This window comes from Podarcis filfolensis (assembly GCF_964270895.1).
Source record: "Podarcis filfolensis genome assembly, chromosome: 3".
NCBI lineage: Eukaryota > Metazoa > Chordata > Lepidosauria > Squamata > Lacertidae > Podarcis > Podarcis filfolensis.
In genome coordinates, this window is record NC_139606.1 from 18,515,907 (window position 1) to 18,536,297 (window position 20,391).

Consider the following 20,391-nt stretch of genomic DNA (forward strand, 5'->3'; position numbering starts at 1 on the left):
TCCTGCTCTGGCTGCCGCTACCGTTCTGGAAATTATAACAAAATATACATAAAGCACTGACATGGATGCAAGCTAGGCACTTCAAGCCCTCAATAATTATATGATAAATGTCTGATTTTGAAAACGTGTGCTTGCCATGGAAGTTCTTTGGCGCATGAATATATCTGAAGGTTATATTCAAACCTGTTATCGCATTAATCATAAATAATCAGCGTCCAATTAAAATGGCGTTTTCGTTAAGGGGGAAGGAAGGCTAAATGGCCTGGAGTATGATAGACGCAGAGTATTGCAGTTTCAAAAGGCATCTGTATGACAGCCAGATTATTAACATTCCTTGGAGGCACAGCTGATACGCAAGGACCAGAGCAGATGCCATTTTCACAGGGGCAAAGCAGACACACATCTGGGTCTGGAGCCTCTAGCAAAACGATAGAATAAGGAGTTAATGCAGCTCTTTGCCACTCCACTGTCTCCAGCCTTTGCCATTTATGCTGCAAAGCACAATTACATGGGTGATGCCAAAAGTACAATGCAGCTAGGAATGTATTAATATTGGGAGTCATTTTGGACTCACAGCTGTTCATGGAGGCACAGCTCAATTCTGTATCCAGGGCAGCTCTCTACCAGCTCCACCTGGTACGTAGGTTGAGACCCTACCTGCCCTCAGACTGTCTTGCCAGAGTAGTGGATGCTCTAGTTACCTCCCGCTTGGACTACTGCAATGCGCTCTACGTGGGGCTACCTTTGAAGGTGACTCGCAAACTACAACTAATCCAGAATGCGGCAGCTAGACTGGTGACTGGGGGCAGCCACCGAGACCACATAACACCAGTCTTGAAAGACCTACATTGGCTCCCAGTACGTTTCTGAGCACAATTGAAAGTGTTGGTGTTGACCTTTAAAGCCCTAAACGGCCTCGGCCCAGTATACCTGAAGGAGCGTCTCCACCCCCATCATTCTGCCCGGATGCTGAGGTCCAGCGCCGAGGGCCTTCTGGCGGTTTCCTCATTGCGAGAAGCAAAGCTACAGGGAACCAGGCAGAGGGCCTTCTCGGTAGTGGCGCCCGCCCTGTGGAACGCCCTCCCACCAGATGTCAAAGAGATAAACAACTACCTGACATTCAGAAGACGTCTTAAGGCAGCCCTGTTTAGGGAAGTTTTTAATGTGTGACATCTTAGTGTATTTTTGGTCTTTGTGGAAGCTGCCCAGAGTGGCTGGGGAAACCCAGCCAGATGGGCAGGGTACAAATAAAAAATTATTATTATTATTATTATTATTATTATTATTATTATTATTATTATAGCAATATGTTCAAATTCTTGTTTCGACTGGATTTGTAAGCTTGCATTTAACAGAGCAGATATACTCTAGCTCTGGCTATCACCTGTTTCTTCTTAAACAAAGGGAATCGCTTCGTACCAGGTCTTTAACACCAAAGTAGCCCCCAAACTCCTGTGGGTCATTCCGTTATGGATTGGTGCAGTTAACCAACTGCTGGAATGAATCCGGTCCAAATTTCTGCACAAAATCCTGGGGCTGCCAAATTGTGTGCCATATGCAGCCATGTGTCTGGAAGCTGGACAAAGGCTGCTGGAAACCAAAGCGTGGCTCACCTCTTTAAAATTCTGGCTCCGCCTACATTTTATGTCTAATCCGTCATCTTTGACTTTCCACATGCTGGCAGAATCCCACCACTCCAAACGGCTAGCTTGCATTGAGAGCAAAATCAGAACCTGTGGCCTATCACTCAAGTCGCTGCTTATGCTCCCACAGTTGGAAGCATTCCAGACAATCAAGTGCAGAATCCTAGAGATTGAATTCCAAACCCTTTGCAGTGCTGCCAATAAAACCTTTCCCATTTGGGCTGGAAATTCCACTCTCGTTTGGCCAGGACACTCCATATTTACACCAGCTTTACGATCACCACCTACGCAGAGCTCTTTCCCTCGCAAGATTTAACGTCTTACCGTCTGCAGTTTTGCAAGGTAGATTAGAAAACAGGTTAGCAACCAGTTTGGGATGTGGGTGGCACTGTGGTCTAAACCACTAAGCCTCTTGGGCTTGCCGATCAGAAGGTTGGTGGTTCGAATTCCTGTGATGGAGTGAGCTCCCGTTGCTTCTGCCAATCTAGCTGTTCGAAAGCACGCCAGTGCAAGTAGATAAATAGGTACAACTGTGGTGGGAAGGTTTCTGTGCGCTCTTGTTTCCAACACAGTGTTCCATTGCACCAGAAGTGGTTTAGTCATGCTGGCCACATGACCTGGAAAGCTGTCTGTGGACAAACGCCGGCTCCCTCAGCCTGAAAGCAAGATGAGCGCCACAACCCCATTGTCACCTGTGACTGGACTTTACCGTCCAGGGTCCTTTACCTTTACCTTTTAGTATGAGTTTCCCTCACATCAGCAGGAAATCTTAATGCTTGGACCATGGAAGGAAGTGCATGTGTGGAGATCAGAGACCTTTAAAAAAAGAGAGAGAGTGTTACTGTCTGACTCTGACATATTGCTACAATTCTTCAGCCCCAAGCTGGAGGGAGAAAATATCTCCGCGAGAAAATATTTCGTCTAGAGAAGAAATTGCAAGCCAGCTTTTCCTCAGGCTAGGCTCCTTCCTAGACTTCCCGCTACTGGAGAATTTCTGTCTCTGAATAGTCTAGTCTGTGATCCTGGAGGCTGATTATCACACCTGCCAACCTGAATCAGCATTAAATGCAGCGTATTTTCCAGCAGGAAGCCAGCATCTGCTAAAAGTAAGTCAGCCATGCTGGCTGTTATGTAAGGAAAAGGTGCGCTTCCTGGAAATGGTCAGTGTGAACAACACTGTATAACCACCATCAGATTAATAGGTTGGTGGAGTGACACATAACAGCTGTAAAGAGGAATCATGTAAGAAAAGTGGACTGTTTCTTGTGGTTCTCTCTAACGTCATCAGGGGCAGCAAAAGTGTGTGAAGGAATGGCAATACCTTAGCTCTTAAAAAAATGGCTGAACAATTCTACTTATTGCAGCCCTTCAGTGGATGAGTGCACAGAGTATAGGCTTTGGTGAAGAAGGTTTTCTTGGGTAAAATACAGAGCAGGCATCCCCAAACTTGGCCCTCCAGATGTTTTGGGACTACAACTCCCATCATCCCTAGCTGACAGGGCCAGTGGTCAGGGATGATGGGAACTGTAGTCCCAAAACATCTGGAGTTTGGGGGTGCCTGATACAGAGGAATGAAGAAAGATATGGAGGGGAAGAATGAATTGATTTGGGGGCATTTCCAAATGGACGTGAAGAGGAGAGAGAGATATTTTTCAGGGAGAACCACTACAGAACCCACAAGTGAAGGCAGATGTCAAAATCTTAAGTGTTGTGGAATGCACATTCATTGCCTCTCAGAAACTGAAAGCACTTTTAATAGGGTACGAATTATACAGTGATTGATTTTTTTATTATTTTTCAGTGAAATTTGCTTACAAGGACTAATCCATTTGCCTACAGGAGCAGCGAGGAATAATTTATAAATGCAGGCATCCCAGGCTTACTCGGGAGCTGCCAGAGCTGATACACCTCAGCAGATTCTACCAGGGCTCTAACCTGTCCTAATACCACCCCCCTACAAATTCTCTCTTATGCTGCCACTGGTTCTGACCCACCCCAGCAAGGCATGCAGCTGCCAGCCACCACTGATCTCCCCACCCCACCCTCAGATGAGATTTCCCAATCAATGTGGTGTATCTCAAACGGTGAGCTGGGGACCACCACCAGTGACCCTTAACTCACACTTGCAGAAAAGCTTGGTTCAGCTGGAACTCTGCACGTGCCCCAAGACTGCGTGTGTGATTTGCCTTTGCTCCGAGCCATGAGTTTTCTTGCCGTGGCCGGGGGAAGACCCTAGTGTGCGTGGCGGTGATAATCCCAGCACATCCCTGGTGGCTAATTAATTTCAGAACCCAACGCCATCTCAAAATACAAGTAACAGCCTTAAATCGGCAGATGACCACTTATTAGGAACAAATGATTATCTGCTGACAATCATGCCTCACTGTAATTAAATATCCTTTTTCATTTCTCAAGAAAGGGAAGTTCATTCCCTGTCAGAATGGATGTGACCACGTTGCCGCTAGATTGTGTTAATTAGGTCAGGTATTTCTTTGCATTTCCGAGAACTTCTAAAGATCATCTTTTTTTCCAGAAAAAGGCAAGAGTACCCAGCTAGAAATAGATTGAATAAATGGGCTGCCCACATGGCCAGGCTTTCACCCTGTGGCATGATAGTTAATTAACTCAACTCTGCAAGGCCAGGAATTGTCCATCCATGGCTTTTGTTATGAAATGTTACTTAGGTACAAGCCTGGATCCTTTGTGGAGAGGCTCCTGTCACATTCAAGGTGAGGCAGTAAGATACGTTTCAGTGCACAGCCAGACCTCCTCAGCACTCTGCTTAGCCTCAGGAACCCATCAGCACAGGAAAACAGGGGAAAAAATTATGGGCGCATGACCTGTCTTCTCAATGTTGATCCAGAGTAGATCCCAATGTATAGTTAGCAGAGAAAAACTTAAACACGTTGCAGGATTCCCCAAAAATAGACCAGAGGCAATTGTATTTCATCAAGTAGAGCTTTACTGCTGCTGAAGGCAAATGAGCATACTGGCCACAAATCCAATACATTCAGGGTTGGCACTGTCCATAAGAAATCCAGTTGCAGCAGACTTAACTTAAACTTACAATAACTGATAATAAGTCTAAACCTTAACATTACAGTGGTACCTCGGGTTACATGCGCTTCAGGTTACATACAGTTCAGGTTACAGACTCCACTAACCCAGAAATAGTACATCGGGTTAACAACTTTGCTTCAGGATGAGAACAGAAATCGTGCTCCAGCGGCCCGGCAGCAGCAGGAGGCCCCATTAGCTAAAGTGGTGCTTCAGGTTAAGAACAGTTTCAGGTTAAGAATAGACCTCCAGAACGAATTAAGTACTTAACCCAAGGTACCACTGTATAGCATATTATGTACAGAACACCACACCAGAAGGAAGGAAGATAGAGAGAGAAAGTGAAACCCAGGCTCCTTCTGGCCTTACTTTTATAGTCAGCATGACCTTGACAGAAAGAGATAACAGAACCAGTTTAAACCAGCCTGTACTCAGCTTCTCTGAAGGAATAACCCAAACATCATGAAGCCTTCTGCTTGCTTCTTTCATACAGAGAAGCTTCCAGAAGCCTCTTGAATTAAGTAGAATAGGAAAGATCTCCACACATCAGATCTATACTTTCTATACTAAGAAATGCAAACTGACAGTTCAGCCTAGGTGGCATATAAATTATTATTATTATTATTATTATTATTATTATTATTATTAATGTCAGATGCATGACATTACATTGTGAGACATAAAACATGGAGATTGCCTGGCACCAAGTGCAGCCAAGCAGCCACTCAATTCCCATTCCACTATAGTGAAGACAACAGGGCCGGATCTACACTGATCTGTAAAAACGCTATTAAAGACTATTTTAAAAAGGTTATATAGCTCTCAATGCAATTTCCCATTGTCAAGAGATTGCTTCTCTGCATTGCCCTCTGGTTTCACATTTTTATAATGCATTTTTAATGTTATAACCAACCAGGTTTGCCTATCCAGCAGGAGTGGGGTCCCACCAGCATGCCAAAGTGGTGGCAGGTGACCAGTCCAATAGCAATGCCAGAGTGGTAGCGGGGATCACCCAGTGTTTGGGTGACAGCCGGGATAGCTTGAGACAGTAGAACACGAGACTCTTCGTCTCAGGGATGTGGTTCCTTCCAACTTTACAATTCTGTGGTTCTGCAATTGGTAGCAGTAAGCCAAGGGCCCACTGAACCCTGGCACCAGATCAATCGAAGCTCACAGAACTGTATTTCAGGGTTATTACTTTTATTGAGTGTTCCAGTCACAGATTTCCCACATAATGTGTCATTTGAGCTTCAGATCAAGAAGCAGTTATGAGGTTAGTGTAGCAATTGGTGTATTTATTTGCAGGGAGAAAGGTTTCTGTTATTTCTCCTCACTTACCCAATTTTCAGGCTGTTTGTGGTGTTTTTGCTAAAGAAATCAAGGTGGGTAGGGTGTGTTGCATTTTTCAGTTTTCAAATTCCCCAAATGAGGGGTGCTAAAAAGTTGTAACATGACTTGGGAATACAAAATATATTTTGGTTAAATTAATATAATTTAGTTTTGCTTGGTAAGGAAAATGTTTGTAAAATTGCATAAAAACGATTGCCAGCTATTTGCAGTTACATTATTTTTCTATTTATTTAGCACTACCTGATATTTTCAGAAGGTGACATTAAAATTCTTTGGTTTTCCAAAAGCAGTTTATGTGCTTCTTCATCAAATGTAGACCTGCCAAGCTAAATGTTGTCCCATCCCAAAAAAAAGAATAGTAGATTTGAATTCCTCGCACCCAAAAAATGTACTTTTATGGCCCCTCAATGAAGAAATGTGCAAAAAGAATAAGTTTCACCCCACTAAAATAGCATGCCCTAGTGGGAGGGGGTTGGAGAATGAAAGTGAACTGTGAAGACACTTTCTGAGAACAAATATATATATCCTCAAGAGCTCTACTTCATAATGAATCCAAAGAAAAGAAAGCTAACAAGCAATGACATTCCTTGGGGTAGTTGTGGGACCTGGTTGATGGAGCAGTGTTTCATTCATATTAATGGACCAACCTTCTCTGGATAAATACCAAATACCAGATAGTACAGTGGTACCTTGTCAGGAGCTCATCCTACACTCGAGTAGGACCCTCGCAGAGACAAATGCCCGACTGGCATGTTCTCTCCCTCCTGGTCGTTCGTTCGGGAGCTTCAAAAGCTTTCTTCAGCCCGAACATAATAGCGACAGACATCGGCACACTTAGGGATCCGCAGAGTCTGTGCAGTTTGTGTGACAGACCTCAGCAACTCAGCATTTTGGCTAATCTACTTTATTTACATATAAACACACACGGAGCACTGCAACATGGCTCCCTCTCTCTCTACAGCAAGAGAACAGCAGACAACAAAGAGAAAAAGAACAAAGGACAATAGTTCACGGAACACAGTAACACAAACATCCTGTCTCCGTCACTTCCCACTTTGTGGAGTCAAAACATACAACGTCATGTGATAGACAAAAATCCCATGACTGCAATCATGGAGCAGGAATTCTAACATACCTCGGGTTATGAACAGTCCTGCTTATGAATGCTTCGGGTTACGAACGCCACAAACCCGGGAGTAGGTGTCCCAGGTTGCGAACTTTGCCCTGGGATATGAACGCAATCCGCTTCCGGGGCCGTGGGAGGCCTATGTAGGGAATGCGTGCCTCGGGTTAAGAATGCTTCAGGTTAAGAACGGACTTCCGGAACAAATTAAGTTCATAACCCGAGGTACCACTGTAAACTGGATCTATCCAGAACTATACTCTCCCTTGTTGGCCTCAATCTACCCAAAGATAAGTCCCATTAATTTCAATGGATGAAAGTTAAGACTGATATTAACAGGAAGTGGTGAATATGATGTGGGTTGTGTGTGGTTTTTTTTCATTCGATATGTCTAAATAAGCACATGTATAACAAAGCAAATTGCAGGGCGCTATTAGGGTATCATCCGTACACAGTAAGCATTATGACGCACTCTCGGCTTTGAATAATCTAACTTCACAGTTCAGTTCCACTTGGTTAGGCAAATTAAAATATGTATGAGTAAATAGCTTTGTGGTTTGTGAATAATGCAGGAACAGTGAAACAAAAGCAGCTTCAAGACCTCTACCAAATGCCACTTGGGATGTAAACCAAAGGACAATGTAGTCAATGGAGTGTCTCTCTTGAGTTCAGGGGGAGCTGGCCTGCACTTCTTCATGTTTTACATAAAGGTTGATTACTCAGGCTTTGGGCAAGATTAGTAGGGATGAACTGGAGAGTTTTGCCATTTAATTAAACATCTTCACCCTCAATGCATTTGTTGTTCATTACGCTGTGAAATTGCTTTTCTAGTGGCTTGATATATTTTTGATCTTCTAACGTGACAAGTTGTTTGTTCAAAGCATCCGTAATTCCAGTGGAGGCTAGTATTTGCTCTCTATCCTTTATGCATTTTTTTTCCAAACACTTGCTTTCTCATCTACTGTTAATTTGTAATTTTCATTATATCCCATAGCTAAAACGTAGTCCTCCACCTTCGGGGAACATATTTAACATTGTTTGATTCATACATAACATTATTCAAGAGGCCCAGCTTATAACATTATTCATGAGTTGAATATTTTCAACTTTTATCCTCCTTCAAATTAGCCCAGGGAGGTATAATAATCTAAATAAATTTCTTACAGTTGTATTCTTCCCTTCTTCCAAGGAGCTCACAACTGTGTACAGACAATCCCCTTAATTCTCAAAACAATCCTGTGATGTATGCTAGCCTAAGAATTAGTCAGTTAACCAAAAGTTCTTAAGTGAAATTCACAGCTAGGTAGAGAACTTACCCTCCCTGGTCCTAGTCTTTCACTTTAAGTCACACCACACATATGAGTAAGGCTAAAGCAGGGGTTTCCAACATGGTGCCCATCTAGTATTGTAGGCTACAACTCCCTCTCAGCATGGCCAATTTTCCAGGATTGATGGGAATTGTAGTCAAGCAAATTCTTGAAGACATCACATTGGGCTTCATGCTTTAATCGGTAGGCTGGTCAACTGGCTGTCTGGCCTGAACCCTAAAGTTGGAAGGGGCACTCCCAAACTTTGACTCAGAGATGCCCACTTTCCTTGGCTATTTCCACCATCGTAGTCCTTTGTAGCTGTTCCTCCCTGAGCTACTGTTTTTCAGCTACCTTTTCCCCCTTAATGTGCACGTTGTTTTATGTAAGCATCCATTTCGAACCAGTGCTATGTATTCCGAGATGGAAACATTGGTGGTTGTCAGGCAGGGGTGCTAAAGGCAGCTGCATGTGTGAAGACAAGGTGCTGTATGGTTTTAACTATTCAATTTGTTATTGCTTTCATCGAATTTCAAATTATCGAGGGGGACAGTTATAGCAGCAGCAGCAGCAGCAGCAGCAGAAGCAGAGAGGGCAGTGCAGGATCTTGTCCTAGTAAGACAAGTTGTTTAAAAGGATGAGGCTGGATTGGTCCTAAGGACTGACAGCTGACTGAGTTCCAAGTCAGATAGGGCAGCTGGTATTGCAGCCTAGTTGGACCTTTGAGGAACACAGTTCCACTTCCAAGGCATGTAGCAGAATATGGCCTTAATGGTGCAGGAGATAGGGCAATGGAGCCTTGCTCTGGGACAGGAAGACAGACACACAGCCGTACCCTGAACACTGATGTAATGTATCATACACAACATGCACCGAACTACATGAGGTATAGCTATTTTACCTTAGTGTCTGGCATTCTGTGTATCAAGGAATGCTATTTTCACAGTGCTACTGGTTATGGGTCAATGAGAAAACACGATTATCCTCCTTTCCTCACTTAAACTTCATTCAAACAGATTGATTATGCTTCTAATATGCAGTTACCATGCTTTTGCTTTAAAGGTTAGCACTACAAGCTTACAATTACCACTCTGCACTGATAAAAAATACCTAGCTGGAAAAGGCTTATTGATTTGCTTCTGGATTGTTAAACCAGCTCTTCAAATCTTTCAATGGGATCCTCCAAAAGGATCTTCCAAAAGAAATTAAAAGGGATCATACAGCCTAACCCCTTCCGCCACCTGCCCCTGGTAACTCACAACAATGTGTTCTCTCCTGCTGGGGAGCAGCTGTATTGTGATTCTCTCCATATACTGACAAATTCCCATTTATTTCACTGAAATTCCACTGGCCAAAAACCTAGTATAGTAGATAAGAGAATAAAGCTTATCACTGATTGCTTCTGAACAGAAAAGCAGAGAACTTTCGAAAGGTGCATTACACACGTCATCCAAGAAGTTCTACCATGAACAACTTGGCTTTTAGAAGAAGCTTCCTGGTGTTTATTATTATTATTTATTAAATTTGTACACCACCCTTCATCCATGCATCTCAGGACAGTTCATAACATAAATATACAAGATAAAAATACAAAATACATAATAAAAGCAAAACAAACCAGTAACCCCCCTTCACCCACACCCACAAACAAATTTAAAAGGATATAGGATGTTAGTCAGCCAAAGGCCTAGTTGAAGAGGAATGTTTTCGTCTGGCACCTAAAGGTGAATAACGAAGGCACCAGGACAGTCATTAATTATGATTTAGTAAGATTGTGGCAAGTGCATTATAATAATTATATACATGCTTGGCGAAATAACCCTTTTCACTTTTACAGCAGCAAAAATGCATATCAATAAGCATTTCTGTGTTGGTCTCTTTTTAAATGCAGGTCTACTTTGCTAATCCTAAACCAAGACATGCTGATTTTTAAACCTTATAGTCAATTTATAAGCTCCTGAACAAGAACTAGTTGATAGGATTGCATGGCGATATTTTATGCTTCTCAGTGCCTGCTAACCATTCTGGTGCATGTGAGCAGGCACAGTGTTCATGTTGGCATAACTCCAGACACACACAAAATGAACTGCCTTTACATCTTTTTAAATATTTGCATCATGAAGCCAATTTCATTTTCACTGCAGAAATCCCCTTTAGGATTTCCTTTCTATACAATTTCAATAGAAAGAGCTCCTGGAAGTTCAGTTCAAAAATTCTGACTATGAAGAGCTACAGAATATCTCCTCCTTAACTTTGACATAGGGGAAAAAATACGTGTGAATAAAAAGATCTGTGTAAATCTTTCAGGAACAGTATTCCTGCCTTAAATAAACCTCTTAACCAATAGCCTTAAGCTGATAAGATAGCAGTCTGGACCAGGTCACAAACTTACCAAAGATGGATCGCATCATACTCATTTCAGTGATTTCCATTCCTGACCACAGACAAGCATGTGAACTGAAGTAATTTCCTCTTCCTTTTCTACCTGAATTCTCCAGCATCCTTAATTTGGGATGCAAGGTTAAGTACAGAACTGATCTTGTTGTCTCACATGCGTATTCTCCTGGGGACTTGCCAGCCATGCCCTGAATCTAAGAATGGATGCATATAATATAGCTGCCACCAAGAGAATGCTACTTCAGATTTTCCTTTTTTAAATGTGGTGGCATAGAGAGAAAAATGATCTATTCATGAAAGAGTTGGCTTTGTTCACCAATACTAAGGCATCAGGATGTAGAAAGTCACAACTAAACACTACCTGTTAATGGGTTTGTGCTTATGTTGAGGAGAGCAAACTCGAAGTTTGCTTTGCAGAAGCAAATGTGAATGTCAGGGTTTTTTTAAATTCAACATATCCCCAAATGAAAAGCTTTGATGAGTCAAACTCTATCAGTGCCAGGAAGATAAAGGAAATTGAATGCATGAGCCACTTTTTTAAATAGAAAAACTATTCTGTTTTATCTTCTTGTTTGATCGGAGATACATCTTGCCACTCACCATGTTGTATGTTACTGTTCTGACATCAGGGCAAGATAACAATGAAAACAATACCAGAGATCATGATCCAATCCACAATTTTGCGCTCTTAAATCTCACTGAAATCAATGTGGATTTAAAGGGCTCGGAGCTCTCTGATGGATTGTAGCTAACAATATATAACCAATTCATCAATGGGAATACAAGGCTTAAATAAGAGGGATGAATTTATTTTCCGTTATTTTCATCCTGAATGCATTTCTAATCTCAGGCAAAAACCTGGCTATTACCTGTGGTTATAATAATTTATGAAACACCATCCTAGATTTCAGCTCAATTTACAACTGTCTGTTGGCCTGCATTATTACAGAATGAAGATTTCCCCTTCCAGAGATAAAAAGCTAAAGGTAAAGGTACCCCTGCCCATACGGGCCAGTCGTGACCGACTCTGGGGTTGCGCGCCCATCTCGCTTAAGAGGCTGGGGGCCAGCGCTGTCTGAAGACACTTCCGGGTCACATGGCCAGTGTGACGAAGCTGCTCTGGCGAGCCTACACCAGCGCAGCACACGGAAACGCCGTTTACCTTCCCGCTATAAAGCGGTACCTATTTATCTACTTGCACATAAGGGTGCTTTCGAACTGCTAGGTGGGCAGGAGCTGGGACCAAACGACGGGAGCTCACCCCACCGCGGGGATTCGAACCGCCGACCATGCGATCGGCAAGTCCTAGGCGCTGAGGTTTTACCCACAGCGCCACCCGCGTCTATCCAGAGATAGGCATCCCTTAAAATTTGTGATATCTTAAAACCCTAGTAATCATTTAAGACTGCCTTTTTCATTTTACACTCAGTAACAAACGTGTTATCAAATAGCAATCTGACTTTAGCAACCACGAAAAATATATCTCGGCAGATTAGTGTCATGTAATGAACAGAGCATCGCTGTGCTGGATGTTTGTGGGTTTTCTTTTCAGCACACAACTTGGCAGAAGCCAAGTTCCTACCAAAATACAAGCCACCCATTGTAGGGGGAAAATCAGTTTTCATCTTGAACAGTGCTCAGCACGATCCTCCATCCTTTTCTCTTGGCAAGCAGTTTGACACGAAAGCGGGAAGGAGCATACAGAATTCTGTTGTGGATCATCTTCATTCAAAATGGTTATGGCCAAAAGTTTCACCCCTGTTCCACCTCCTCCACTGTTTAGAGAAACAGTTCCCTACATTTTAGCTAAGCAGTAAAATTTAAAACAAAATGGTAACCACTGGGTTAGATTACTGCAATGTGTTACATGATGGGCTGCCTCTTAAGATAGTTTGGACACTTCAGCTGGTGCAGAATTTGGCAGCCAGGTTGCTCACTAAGGCAAGGTAGTTTGAGCATATTACACTGATCCTGGCCCAACTACCCTGGCTTGCCAATTAGTTTCTGGGCCCAATTCAAAGTGCTGGTTTTGACCTATAAAACCTTAAACAGCTCAGGACCACAATACCTCAAGGACCACCTCTTCCCATATGAACTAGACCCTGAGATCATCTTCCAAAGCCCTTCTTCATGTACCTCCTCCTTGAGTGGTCTGGAGGGTGGCAACACGAGAACAGGTCTTCTCTGCAGTGGCTCCCCGTCTGTGGGATGCTCTCCCCAGGGAAGTTCACCTGGCGCTTTCATTGTACACCTTTAGGCGCCAGGCAAAAACGTTCCTTTTTAACCAGGTCTTTGGTTGATATGATTGACATCCAATGCCCTTTTAAAATGTGTTTGGGGGCCTGTTATTGGGTTGTTTTTATTTTTGTTGTTATTGTGTATTTTGTATTTTTATATTGTGATCTTATCCTGTGAACTTCCCTGAAACCTGTGGGTATGGGGGGGTATACTAATTGAATTACTAACAACAATAATTATAATTTAGATGGCTGTAACTTGACCTGGGGCCTGCTAGTGAAGAGGGGTAATAAAATTAATAAATACACACGGGGTGATTTCTGGTTTTCCACTGTTCATCAATATAGGACCAAAGAGGCAGAGAGGTGGATTAGGTGGCTTATGCTCAGTAGGTGCAGGAACAACGGAAGCTTGAATGTAAAGGGATAAATTTCATTTTACATACTTGTAAAAAGCTGAACATGGATTAAAAGCCATATAAGAAACTTAGTAGTGTCAGTTGAGAGTAGTGCCAGTTGAGTGCTGGTGGTTGCTCGGTTGCGGGGGTCCTTGTGACACACCCTTCATTGTGACACCTCCCTCTGCTGGCTCCTTGGTCACTAGGGCTCTAGAGGCATAGCCATCTCCTTTGGTTTGATCATTCAGCGAGTGAGAGAGAAAGTGGATGGAGATGTAAGTAGACTTTCTCATCAGGATCTGCATTCTGTGCTGATAGTGCTCCATGAGAGTCTTACGGAACATTTAAAAGATTAAGATCAGGAATAATATAAATGCTTCAGCCAGCCCTTCTGGGCTTCTGTATGACTCCACCCGCTGTTTTGTAACAGTGAAGGGAAGTGAGTGTGGATTCTGCTTACACTTTAGGAAAAGGAAAACTAATAAGATATCACACCTTGTAAAAGGGCGTACTTTTTGGGCTAGTGACACAAGAGTCACTTGATAACTCGCTGAGGGAGCATTAAGCATGTCCTCTGGAGAGGGTAATATCTTGCATTGTCTTCCTCCCCTTCCTGCCTCCCAGGGCCCATCTTTCAAAGGACAGCCAAGGTACAAAACCCTTCAGCAGGCTGATGTTCCTTCCATATTAATATTAGTATGTGGTATTTGATGTTTCCCTTTTAAACATCTCTTCTCCACACTAAGCAAACCCATCTCTTTCAATGAGCTGATAATTGTCTTATAATATCCAGAGGGTGCTGTTCTGGCTACAGTATTCAAGCACTCTCTTCACAGGATACCCTTAATGATATGCCTAGGTAAGTGAATTCATTTTGAGCTTTGAGTCGTGAATGTTCAAACCAGTTTAGGGATGTAGATCAGGAGAGTACTGTGAGTCCCATTTCTCACCTTTTGATGGGCCTTCTCTGCAGTGACTCCCTGTAATGGCTTTAGGGGTTGCTCGTGCGTAAGTTACCGCCGCTCTGGGCTAGGTTGCCTGGTTAAACCGTTTCTGTCTGGACAGCCATCCACTCCGTGGCTGTTCAGTCACTAGCAGAATCCGTCAGTGGGAGTTTCTTGAACCTCTTCCAGCAAAGAAGTTCTTTGACGCCAAGTCGCCGCCTACTTTCCCTGCGCGGAAGACTTCTGCGCAGGGTGGGTGTGGGCAGCAGAGGACCTGTGCTCTCCTCGCTGGTCTCCTGCGAAGAGTCCTGGAGCCTCCTCTCTGCTTCCTCCATCGGCCCCCCCTCTATCCCTGGTGTTGTGCTGATTTTCTTCCCCAGCCGGAGACCTGCCTCTCTCCCTGCTTGGCCCCTCTCCAGCATCTCTGTGGAGCCTCGCCTCCTCCTCTAGTTCCAATGGCAGTTCCCTGACACTCCCCATCTGTGGAATGCTCTCCCCAGGAAAGTTTGCCTGGCACCTTCATTATACACCTTTAGGCGCCACGCAAAAATGCTCCTTTTTAACCAGGCCTTTGGGTGATCTGATTTACATCCTATTCCCTTTTAAAATGTGTTGGGGCTGAACATGGATAAAAAGCCAAATAAGCAAACTTAGTAGTGTCAGTTGAGAGTAGTGTCAGTTGAGTGCTGGTGGTTGCTAGGTTGCGGAGGTCCTTGTGACACGCCCTTCATTGTGACACCTCCCTCTGCTGGCTCCTTGGACCTCTAGAGGCATAGCGATCTCCTCTGGTTTGATCATTCAGTATGTGAGAGAGAAAGTGGATGGAGATGTAAGTAGACTTTCTCATCAGCATCTGCATTCTGTGCTGGTAACGCTCCCTGACAGTCTTAGGGAACATTTAAAATAGGGAGGTCCTAAAGAACAGCAGGACATTCCAGGATGAAATCAGAAACTGGGACAGCTTCAGTAAATTTGGGAAAACATTCCTTTTTATCCAGGACCACCTCTCTCCATATGATCCGATCATCATCTGAGGCCCTTCTTCATCTGCCTCCTCCACAAGAGATCTGGATGGTGGCAGCACGAGAATGGGACTTTTCTGTAATGGCTCCCCATTTGTGGAATGCTCTCCCTAAGCAGCTTCAGCTGGCACCTTCATTATACTTCTTTAGGTGCCAGAAGAAAACGTTCATCTTCAACTGGGCCTTGGGCTGCTTGACATCTGAAGCCCTTTTAAATGTGTTGTGTGAGTGGGTTGTTGGTTTGTTCTTCTTGTTTTTATTATGCATTTTGTCTTTTTTATTTTTTATTCTTATGTTGAGAACCATTCCGAGGTCTATGGTATGCAAATTTAAACAATTAATAATAACAATGTAAAGTAAAGGTAATGGGACCCCTTACCATTAGGTCCAGTCGTGACCGACTCTGGGGTTGCAGTGCTCATCTCGCTTTATTGGCCGAGGGAGCCGGCGTACAGCTTCCGGGTCACATGGCCAGCATGACTAAGCCACCTCTGGCAAACTAGAGCAGCGCACGGAAACACCATTTATCTTCCCACTGGAGCAGTACCTATTTATCTACTTGCACTGGCGTGCTTTCGAACTGCTAGGTTGGCAGGAACAGGGACCGAGCAACGGGAGCTGACCCTGTCGCGGGGATTCGAACTGCCGACCTTCGGATCGGCAAGTCCTAGGCTCTGTGGTTTAACCCACCTGTGTCCCCCCAATAACAATGTATGTTAGTACAATTTTAGAGAAATACACTGTTTGTAGTCATCTAAATATTTCCATGCCATGTAGCATTGTAACCTATACTCATTCTTTTCTACTGGAACATTAAAAGTCTGTTGCTATGTAGTTAGAAAGGTGGGAAACAGTGGCAAGGTAGATCTTCCAATTTTATATTGTTGCTTGATGGAGATCTAAATGAGAAGCAGGAAACTGAAGATAACTTTTCAGTATATTTTCTGCCTGCCACTTATAAAATGTTCCCATTGAAATTGTAGTAGCTAGGAGGCCAATATTCACTCAGGGCTTGTCCTCAGTTGAGTATTACTTAGCTGTTAATCCACTATTTCTGCTTGCATTAGAATTTGTTTTTGAGGTGGTTTAGTCCTCCCCTTTCATTGCAAGTAGGTGTTCCGTTTTGTTCATCCCCACTTTTTTAATTTGTTGATTCTTTTATGCAGTGCCGTTTTTCTAGAAAAAACGGTGCTGGAACTCACCATGAACACTTCCCTCGTTCTTTTAGAATGGCAATGGCACTCGCCTGAGAGGTGCTGGAACTGAGTTTGTTAAGCAAGTTCTGGCTGAAAAAAGCTCTGATTTCATGCTTGCTAAGTCCCATCAGGGCATGAGCACAGTTAGTTTAAATGCACACCTTTTTTAAAAAAACAGCCTTTCTGTGCAATGTATAGCAGCAGTTACAGCTTGAACAGGCACAGATCAAATACAGTGGTACCTCGGGTTACATACGCTTCAGGTTACTTATGCTTCAGATTACACACTCCGCTAAACTTGAAGTAGTGCTTCATGTTAAGAACTTTGCTTCAGGATAAGAACAGAAATTGGGCTCCGGCAGCACGGCGGCAGCAGGAGACCTAATTAGCTAAAGTGGTGCTTCAGGTTAAGAACAGTTTCAGGTTAAGTACAGACCTCCCGAACGAATTAAGTGCGTAACCCGAGGTACCACTGTAGTGGACTCCCTGACAAACATGACATTGGCTACCACTGGTGTGAATGAAGAAACTCGCCCTGTAATGGTCACAAGCACAGAGCGAGGACTGCTGTTGTTTCATTTGAGCAGTTGATATAATGCAGGTAGAAAACTCACCATTCTGACACTTGTTGTGAACATACCACATAGCACAGGCTGAGTTCTAACCATGGGGCTTGTGGACTCTCCTTACTTGGAGGTTTTTCAGCAGAGGTCAAGGAGCCATCTGTCATGGATGCTTTGGCTGTGGTTCCTGCATTGCATGGGGTTGGACTAGATGACCCTTGCAATTCTATGGTCCTAAGGAAGGCGCTAAAACATTTCAACTTTTGTTGTTTAAAACAACTAGACTTGCAGCACGCACAGGGTTTGATCAGCGAGTCAGATTTCAGTTGGAAAGGCTTCGGTGCACAGAGCATTAATGAGGCCTTGAAACATCTGCCATAAGAGCTGGAAATCAGAAAGCGTTCCCTTGCAAAGGTGACCAAAGGCCTACTCTAGAATCTGCTTCAGTGAATGAATTTGTTTGACCGCAGTGATACATTACAAGGTCAGACACAAAGGGTAGTCCAAAACTTTCACTGCTTAATAAGAATGTGCACTACAGTACTGAAAAATAAGTTTCCAGGGTAGAAGATTAATCACTTTTCAGGTCAGCATTCAAGCACTCCCCAGCAACTCTTAGCCTGTATTCATTACCTGCATTTCAGCAGGTATATTAAAGCCAATGGCCTTATTCTTCCATATATTTAGTGAGTTCCCTTCACTGACACAGATTTCCTTTCTTTCTTTTTCTTCCAGTTTGGCTTCTAGTCTTCTATCAGGAACAACAACTCTCTTGCTTTCTGATAATCTATTTCTGCCCTTATCTGAAAAAGCTTCCTTCTGCCTTCTTCATATGAAAATGTGACGTCTTGTAAATTATGTTGTTCAGCCATCCTGACACATTATTTTAATGCTGACCTTTGTAAAAATCCAGTGAATGAATATTAACAAGCCTCCCTCTATCAGAAAATTAATTTAACGGCATGCATAGTTATTGTGAGCATCCCTTGGCAGCGGTGATAAAATGTTTAGAGTGGGAACAGAAATGCAAACATGGTATGATGATGCTACATAGCAGCAGCTGGAAATTCTTGCCCTATGCTGTTGCTTTTGGTAGCTTGTCATGTTTCTGGGAAATGCCCCTATAATCAATATCACCACCGTTAAGGAAAGGACTTAAGATCTGATCTGGAAGCTTGAATGATCTCCAGCATGCATAATTACTTGATCAAACACGGTACTGTATAGGCACATCCAAAAGAGACACCATTCTAGAACATTTCCACAAGAAAATAAGGTACAGTAGTTTGAAATTCAGTTTGATCCGAGATACAGGGCATGAAAACACATGAGGTGGTCTAAGTGTCCAAATATGGCATCTCCTGTTACAATGGGTTAGTTTGGAAAATATCATCTGGAGAACTTGCCAACAACAGTCCTTGAGACATATAACTTACATTTAAGGCTCTAAACCCCATCGTAGAAACAAATGTCTACAAATACCAGCATAGCCTTGCAATTGCTTTAATTTATTTTGTTGTAGTGGGGAAATCACTTACATCACTTTTTAATTTTAATTTGGAAACTCATTGAAAGGCTATTTTACTAAACTCCTTTAATATAGAGTGATAGACCAATTCAGAAAGTTTCTTATTTCACAACTTTTTTTTTTTTTTTACTCACTATAGCCCTTTAAAGAGCCCTCCCCATTGCCAAATAGCTAAGAAAGTTAATACAATTTTTTCACTTGACACAGTTACAGGGCAGATAATGGAATGATTTGCTTCCATCTATGATCTTGCTCTTTATCCAAAAAGCTCTCCTGCAATTTTTGCAGTTTCTTCTACAGTTTTGCAGTTTCTTCTAGAGCTTGGCTTTACAAACACATGGGCTAGGATTATTTAATCTTAGTAACTAACCCTGATCTTTATTATCTGCCTCCTTCCTGCAATTACATGGGCAGATTTTCTTGGTAACATTTTCTGGCCTAGCAGGAGCTCAAGTGGATCCATTATCTATTCCAGTCCCATTTCTCTTTGCAGACATTTGTTACAATTTATTGCTTGTTAAATCTTAAAGCTGCATTTTTATCACTCTCTTATGAAAAATTTGCAACAATTTATTAATTACTATCATTCATACAAAATGAATCCAGAATTACTGCTGCTAGCTATTGAAATCGCATAACTCGATAACTCATAAATTTTAAACAGTCCCATTAAAAAAATATTGGTGAAAATATTGTGTGTGTGTAAGTATACATAATACCACAGAAGGATTTTAAATTCTCATTCATATATTTCTTTATATGAGATAAGGAAATGTACAGAATTATTATATATGAATATTTAATGTAACTACCCATCCAACATTGAGAATGTTTAATATAAGCATCATTCATTTTAATTTATGTATGACTATGCTACAAATGCACTCTTTCATCTAAAACTAGGATGAAATCTTCAGATGTATTTATAACAATAATTAGGGAGCCACATTGAACCAAAACCTGGGGGGGTGTATTTTCTTCCCCCTAAGCTAGAACAGAATCTGAACTTTTATCTGAAAGTCTCTGGCCCAGAACAAACCTGCCAAATGCTCCATTTCCAATAAGATATATCCCACAATATGTAGTCATGACCAATGGTTTTAAAAGAGAATCAGAAAAAATCATGGAAGATGAGGCTATTGATGCCTGCTAGCCACAGTGACTATGCTCTACCTCCATCGTCAAAGGCAATATCCCTTTCATTGCCTGTTGCTGGGAACTGCAAGAGGGAGAAATGCTGTTGTGCTCTGGTCCTGCATGTAGACTTCCCATTGACATCTGGCTGGCTGCTATAAGAACAGGATCCTGGCCTAGATGGGCCTTTTTCCGGATCCAGTAAAGCTCTTCTTCTCTTCTTCCTCCCTCCTGAATGTTGCTGTGCGTGTTCTGGCTGAAGTCGTATGCTTCCTCCAAGCTCTCCCTGATGTCCCTTGAGTTCAGTACATTTGGAAAGAGAGGCAGTGAGGAGGGATCAGGGCAGAGGAAAGTTCAAAATGTATGAGTCAGTGATAGGGAAGCTTCCTGACTGTGTCATATTCCCAGTGGATTTAATGAGGAATACAGTCAGGTTTAGTGGTCAAGATCAGTCAGAACTGATCCAATTTTAAATCTGATTACTTTTGGATC

General features: G+C 42.7%; 1 long non-coding RNA gene across 1 annotated transcript; it reads right to left on the bottom strand.

Moving 5' to 3' along the window:
* Window positions 1-1,350: 1,350 nt before the first annotated feature.
* LOC310759850 lies at window positions 1,351-13,653 on the bottom strand. The gene is made up of 3 exons (XR_014546566.1): window positions 13,561-13,653; window positions 9,743-9,839; window positions 1,351-2,459 (listed from the first exon to the last, which is right to left on the bottom strand). It is a non-coding gene; the product is annotated as an uncharacterized lncRNA (long non-coding RNA).
* Window positions 13,654-20,391: the final 6,738 nt, after the last annotated feature.